Source organism: Mandrillus leucophaeus, unplaced genomic scaffold (genome assembly GCF_000951045.1).
Source record: "Mandrillus leucophaeus isolate KB7577 unplaced genomic scaffold, Mleu.le_1.0 Scaffold183, whole genome shotgun sequence".
In the NCBI taxonomy this organism is placed as follows: domain Eukaryota; kingdom Metazoa; phylum Chordata; class Mammalia; order Primates; family Cercopithecidae; genus Mandrillus; species Mandrillus leucophaeus.
Window position 1 is genome coordinate 4,032,584 of NW_012101843.1, and position 7,919 is coordinate 4,040,502.

The window sequence follows — 7,919 nt, forward strand, 5'->3', positions numbered from 1 at the left end:
TATCCCTAGGAAACTTACCTAAAATGGAAACATTGCTAACCACATTATTAGCTTAGAACTGTAATTGTTAATCGTGAAAATAAAATAATATGATGAAGTTCAGTATTGAAGGGAAAAATCTGAATGCACTGATTGGCCCATTCTTCTCCAATACCACTAACGGGAGACAGTCCCTGACCCAGTCTGCTTGACATATATAGCTGTGTAGAGAAGAGAATGAAGGATAAACCTAGCACAGATTGATGAAAACATACTAATACTATCCAACCATTTTTGTTCTGCTTATGATTTCACTAAGTGATCTTCTCATATTCTTTGATTTCCTAAGCAAACTGTCCCATTAGAAGATAAAGAAGAAAAGAAGCACTTATTCACCACTACATAGCAGCCCAATTGTTACCTGTATCCATGTATCAGTTAGGATCAACTAGGTTCTGTTGCAATAACAAAAATTCTAAAATCTACGTGCTACACTGGAATAAAGTTTTAATTACCACAAATGCTTACATGCCCATTATAGGTTCATGGGTAGGCAGGCTATGCTCATTGTAATGATCCAGGGATCTGGGATGATGGGGTACTCACCACCTCAAATGTTGTCGGTTTCTGTGCCAGAAGGAAACAGAGTGCATTGTGGAGGGTCTTGAACCAGCAATTAAATGTTCCAGCTAACGTGACAATAGGTTTAGCTTGCTGGGGACTGTCCTGATTTAGAGCTGTAATTCTCACATCTTGGGAAACCCCTCAGTCTCAGGAAGCTAGGACACTTGGTCACCTGAGCTGTAGCCCAGATGTGACATATCTCATTTCTACTCACAACTTAATGTCCAGACCCAGTCGTGTGTATTCTCTGCCCAACTACATAGGGGCCAAGAGGTATAATCTGAAAATATGCCCAAAAGTAGAAAGAACCAGAAATAGTTGACAAGCAGTATGAGCATAAACTCTGATCATAAACTGGTATTCTGATTTATAAATCACTCTCTCATGAATTTATTTTTTTACTCCTTATTTTTGATTTTAAGGGAACTTGGCTATATGAGTCAATTCTGAATTTCTATCTCTAGGCTGAATTGTGCAGGAGCTGTAGAGATAAGTAAGCGTTAAGCCTTGCCCTCAATAGAGTTTTTAATTAATAGGGGAAATAATATACTAACATTATAAGACGAATGCAGAAGAATATAGAAAAGGCTGAGATATTAAGAGTAGAGAGGAATAACACCCAGATGAAAAGTCAATCGGGCAAATAATTCAACAGGAATAATATTACCCCAAGATAGTATCCATCAGACACATCAGCACACAAAAAATCAGAACCACACCATCAAGCCCTCCGAGAAACCTTGCCCCGTTATCAAACCCTCCACCAAATCTTCCAAATTTAAGACTTTTAAAACTGATCCCAAAGGCTGGCTTTGTTACTTACATGTTATTATCCTAGCCTTCATATTTTCCAAATCTTTGGAAAAAAATTTATTTTCACTCACTCAATACTTACAGCATGCTATATCGTTTTACCAGTGTTATTTTTGCCATCACTTTTAGGAAATCTCTGCATTATTCTAAAAGTCTTCAATAACATCCCTATAAGTGAAAACTGGCATTGATGTGTCGGGATGTTTTGTTCTCTGATAATTATTCTTAATAAAAATGACGAGTCTGTACACTGCCTACTTGAAGTTGACAGGGGAGGGGTCATGCGTGTTACCACAATTAACCAACTAGTGACTCAGAAACAGATTTTAAAAAAAAAGATGTTGACCGACTCGGTGGCTCATGCCTGTAATACCAGCATTTTGGGAGGCCAAGGCAGGAGGATCACTTGAGGCCAGGACTTTGAAACCAGCCTGGGCGAGAGTGAGACCCTGTCTCTACAAAAAAATACAAAAATTAGCTTGACATGGTGGCATGTGCCTGTAGTCCCAGCTACTCAGGAGGCTGTGGCAGGAGGATCACTTGAGCCAGGAAGGTTCAGGCTCCAGTGAGCCATGTTCATGCCACTGCACTCCAGCCTGAGTGACTGAGCAAGATCCTGTCTGGGAAAGGAAAACAAAGATAGAGAGAAAGAAAGAAAGAGAGTGAGGTCTTCCTGTTCCTCTCCGTGTAGGACCAGGAGGAGGCATGCAGTAATCAGGCAAGATTTTCCATATTTTCTATCAACAGATCGCTGGTGGCAGGCCCTTTTTCCAGCCAGATTTTGGGAACGCAGTCCTGGAAAATGGCACCTGCAGTGGGTGAGGCTCATGGCCCTGTTTGCAGTTTCCTCCAGGATCTCAGGAGAATCTGTCACCCAGACAGACGACTAGTACTTGAAAGTGTTTCCAGTTCTTCCACAGCTTTCAGGCTGCAAACAACTGTGGAATGGAAATCTGCTGCACAAATTGAGAAAGGGCCAGATGCAACCCGATAAAGGGATTTACACTCTTTTGGGAGCCTCGTGTCCCTCAGCGAAAGGCAGCTGGCAGTCTACTGCCCCCCTCCCACTCTGTGTCCTCCCTCAGTGTCTTTCTACTCCCAGATGGCCATTCCACAAGTCCCCTCAGTCAGCCCCACTCCAGCAACACAGCAATAGCATAAACCTGGACTCCCAAAGGAGATGAGGCAACCTGTGTATATATGAGTCTCATTATCCAAAAGTTTCAGGGAAAATCATTCATTCACAAACACTTATTGGCCCCTACTAGGGATCAGACACGGTACGATAAGCCTGGGGCACAAAGATAATCAAGACACGGTCCCTGACACTAGAGATCCCTTCAGAATTACAGGATAGACAGAAAAACAAGTGAGTGCAATGTGGAAAGAGCTATAATAGAGATGCAAACCAAGTGCCAATCCAGGAGAGGAGTGGTGTTTGACCTAGGTCTTCAAGGATAGTGAAATGGTAACCAAGAAAGGGGCCCTTCTTGGCAAAGCAAACAGCATGGAGGTAGAAAAGAGTGTGGCATGTTTGAAAAGCTGCAAGAAGTTTGGGGTGGTGGGAGTACCAAGGGGCAATGAGAAGAGGAAAAGTTTTTCCACTCATTAAGCAGATATTTACTGGATGTCCTGATGAATCTCATGTTTGGTGTTAGAGATACAACAGAGAATAAGACAAGGCTTAGTAGACCTTGAGCTTCTAGTAGAAGGAGATGGGTAGCAAAAAAAAATAAAGACGACTTTCAGGCTGGGTGCGGTGGCTCACGCCTGTAATCCCAGCACTTTGAGAGGCTGAGGTGAGCAGATCACTTGAGGTCAACAGTTTGAGACCATCCTGGAGAACATGGTGAAGCCCCATCTCTACTAAAAATAAAAAAGTTAGCCGGGCATGGTGGTGCATGCCTATAATCCCAGCTACTTGGGAGGCTGAGGCAGGAGAATCACTTGAACCTGGGAGGCAGAGTTTTAGTGAACTAAGATTGCACCACTGCACTCCAGCCTGGGCAACAAGGTGAGACACTGTCTCAAAAAAAAAAGAAAAAGAAAAAAGAAAAGAAAAAGATGAATTTCAGAAAGAGATAACAGCAAGAAAGATGATAAAACAGAAAAATGTGAGGGCCATGGAAAGAGACCATTGTTAGACAGTGGTCACAGATGGCCCTGATGTGAGGAATGCACATGTTGACTGGGAACCGGATACAAAGGAGGCAATGACATAACATCCTAGGGAGAGAGATTCTAAGCAGCCTGAACAAGCAAGTGGGAAGATGATGGAGTGAGGAAGACAGTGGAGTGAATGGCCTTGCCCACTATGATGATTGCTTAGAAATTCAAGGTCTTATTCATAATTGGTTCACCAATGGCAAAAAGAGTGATGATTTTGGAGGTCTAGTCAGTTGGTGGCCCTACAACATACCCAGAACATATACAAATAATCTCTGACAGGGCCGAGCAAGGTGGCTCACACCTGTAATCCCAGCACTTTGGGAGGCCGATGTGGGTGGATCACCTGAAGCCAGGAATTCGAGAGCAGCCTGGCCAGCATGGTGAAACCCCGTCTCTACCAAAAATGTAAAAATTAGCCACACATGGTGGTGCACGCCAGTAATCCCAGCTACTCAGGAGGCTGAGGTGAGAGAATCACTTGAACCTGCGAGATAGAGGCTGCAGTGAGCCAAGATTCCACCACTGCACTCCAGCCTGGGGGAGAGAGGGAGACTCTGTCTCAAAGTAAATAAATAGATAAAAATAAAATCCCTGACAGAGCTAAACATTAATCTTCTAACACCTAGGTACTTAAAATTCTTATTTGAAGAATTTCCTAAAGAAAATGCTACCGCCTATGCAGCCACTCAAGAAAGGAGGTCAGTGCTAATAAGGTATAATATGAAGAGGACTAAAAAGGAAAATAATTATTTTATCTCCCAAGTGAACGGAATCTTAAAAGTTGTCCAATCTAACCATTCCCCTAAAACCCCATTTCACAGATGGGAAAAAAAAGGATCAGAGTGTTCAAGTCACAAACTAAATCAATGGCAGAGTTAGAACCAGAGAGAACCCAGGTCTCTTAACTTCCAGGTTTAATTCTCTTGCTAGTTTGTTTTAGAAAAACTCAAGCACTTAAGCAACATTAACCTACACAACTGAACTAAGAAAGAACATATACTACTCCCGTTCATTTCCACTTAAATAGAATCGCCAGCAATAGCAGGGCACAGACGAGTTCACCTATGAACAACCTTAGAGTTTATTATATACACTGTATCTCTCTTTCCTCTGCCCCACTCCCACCTGCAAGCACAGAAACAGCACCTGCTAGCAAGGACTTTGGAGAGTGAAGTTTTACTGTGTACTCAGTTTCAGAGGCGGAAAAATCAACTCTAAAATCTATAATCATTTTGCAGTCAAGTAGGAGACCTTAAAATGGAAGTATTTCTTACTCTTGGGGAAGGATTCTCTGCACCGTTTTCATCAGATGGTAGTAGCCACAGAAACCTACCTTCCTTATACGAGTTGAAAAGCCATTTCCAACTTCTCCATATGGAAAACGAAGAAAACATTTTGCCTTGAGAAACTTTTGGCATTTTCCCCTTCCTGGTTGTGATCCATGCAGCCTGAGAAAAGCCAGTGTCATACTTGCTATTTTGGTAGATCTAACGCCAATGCTGAAAGAAGTAAAATTAACTACAAGTGAGGGAGAGAGACTCAACCATAAGTTGTGTTCGAACTGGTTTCCATTTGGTTTTGCGGTGGAGAGGCAGTCTTGGTTCCTGCACAGGCTTTTGGATTATTTCATAAATGCTCTCCTTCGAAGCCCTGTGAGGATCCTCTATGTGATTAAAGTCACCAAGAAGTTTTATGATTGAAAACTCCCCTTGGCTTAGAATTTATTTAGATACTCCTTTGACATGCTCTTGCTAACTCTGTAGCTCCGGTGGGAATTGTACAAGGAAATTTACTCATAAGTCACAAAACCAAGCTAATATGACAAGCGGAGAAGAGCCATCTGGCAAATTGTTTCTAAAACACTTTCCTCATATTTGTTCGATCCTGTTTCCCTGCAAGGCATTTAACAGAAGATCCAGCACACACAGCTAAACCAATTCTGAACGTTCCCCAAAGCTTTTTGCGTGGGTATCTAGGGTAAGAAATTATTTAAAGACTTCCAGGTATAAAATAAAGTCTTAAGAATAAAGACAGAGTCCTCAGTGCTGGGAGACTTAATTATGGAATTGTGAAAGAGATATGGGCATTATGAAAGGGTCCCAGAGGCTTCTAGGACTCCCAATGACTGAAGAAACACAACTAGCCTTTGGCAGATTGAGTGCTAGATGGTACTTCCCTTGAAGTTCATAAGAGGCCCTGAATAAGGGTGAAAGGCCACAGGAGTGCCACTCCCCCAGCCTTATGAGGCAGAACCAGCATCTGCAGCACATCATTCTACCTGAGTGAAGAGGGATGAAAATAAAAAGGTTCCAGGCTCCCATTCCAGCCAAGAGTGGATACAGAACACAAACCATTAGACAAGACAGAATCAAGCTCTGAAAAGTCTTTACCTAATAAGGCACCAGACCTACTTAACTTCAAAATGCAAAAATGGTTTACATCACTGTAGATACCCTGTTTAAGCCCTGGGACTCTGAAATGCTTACAGCCTTCAAATGGGTCTTGTTTTAGCATCTGATCATTAACAAGTACAATCCCCCCACCACCTTTTTTTAGAGATAGTGTCTTGTTCTATTCCCCAGGCTGGAGTGCATTGGCGTGATCATGGCTCAACGCAGCTTCTAAATCCTGGCCTGAAGCAATCCTCCCGCCTCAGCCTCCCGAGTAGCTGGGACTACAAGCACATGCCTCTGCTCCTGGCCATGCGGTCCCCATTTCTTACTTTGGTTTTAATTCATGGCTTAATTAGTGAAGGCCACATTGACTCTTTGGGTTTGGAATACCAAAGTTGAACTTCACCCCACACCCTGCCCCCAGGTTTGCCTTCCCTATGTCTCTGCCCTTTCCTCCCCATACCTCATTCCAGCCTCACCTCAGAAACACAGGTGCAGACCTGTCCCCAGCATCAGCTGCTCTGACCACTCAGCAGCTGACAGCACAAGCTTGTGGTGTTGACAGCTGTTATTACCCAGAGCTCCTAAGGAGAGATGCCAGAGGCAGAGACCTGCCAAGCAGGTAAAATTTGTTTTAGCAAAGCAAAGTGAAGAATCTACAAAACAGGAGCCTGTGGCCCAGGGTGAATGAAGGGTTCAGCAGAGTCCTCAGCTCCCATCTCTCCCCTACGTGTGAGAAATCCCCAGGACTGCTTGATCACACTGACCATTCCTGGATTCTCTCCACTCAAGGGTAAGCGGTGAGCCTCATGAATCTATTAGTGCTGGGAATACAATAGGAAAGGGTGCTGGTTATATGTTCAAGTGTCCGCTGTCCCAGGAGGAAACAGTCTGGCTTATATTCTCATATCAAGGACCGTAAATGTTCCTACTTCAATTTCTCATCTCTTAAGTAGAGATGATCAGAGCTCACCCCACAATCCTCTCTGTACCCATTCTCTCCACAACTTTAGATCTGTCACCCTTTGGAGAGGAAGAATTTACTTTTTAAAGAAAAGTATCTATAAATAGGATAAATGGGAGGAATTGGAAAGTTTTAAAATTAAACAACTTTGTTTCAAATAAAGTGACCAATTTCTAGACATTCTTATACTAGCCTCTCAAGACAGGTTGATACCTAATATGCATCTTGAGAATTTATTTTTCCGGTAGCTATCTATGCATGCATAGTCAATTTTCTGATTACCTATTTTGATAAGGGTTAGGGATAGTCTGATGATCTAAACCTTTGTTTTAAGTTTGAGTAGTGCTCTAACTTATTTTCTTCCTTATTTTCACCTTGTTGGCCAGGCTCACGCCACAATGCTTGACTAATTTTTTGCATTTTTAGTAGAAACGGTTTTGCCATGTTGGCCAGGGTGGTCTCGAACTCCCGGCCTCAGATGATCTGTTCACCTTGGCCTCCCAAAGTGCTGGGATTACAGGTGTGAGCCACCACGCCTAACTGAACACTTTTTATAATGAATATATATTAGCCATATAATCGCACACACCCAGTCTAAGTTAATCTCCCTCTATAAGAAAGCCGGGCCTGTGCTTGCTTCTGGAGCACACATACTGTGCACACCGGCTTGTGGGGTCACCTGTGTGTGTCCCTCCGCCCTATCGTGTGGCTGTCACCCATGCCTGGAACATAGGATGCCCCGAGGACTCTGCTTCTGCTCTCAGCTATTTTTTGGAACAGACTTGAAGACTTGTCATTTTGGTCACCTATCAGAGGAAAAGAAAAACAGCAAATGAGTCACAGAAACCACATATAAGGAAAAATAAAATAAGCTCCCTAACCTCAAATACATGAATACAAATTTGGATGCCATGTAATTTCCCCCTGGGGGTCACGTTTGTAATGATTGGAAAAAAAGAGAGAGAAAAAAAAAAAGA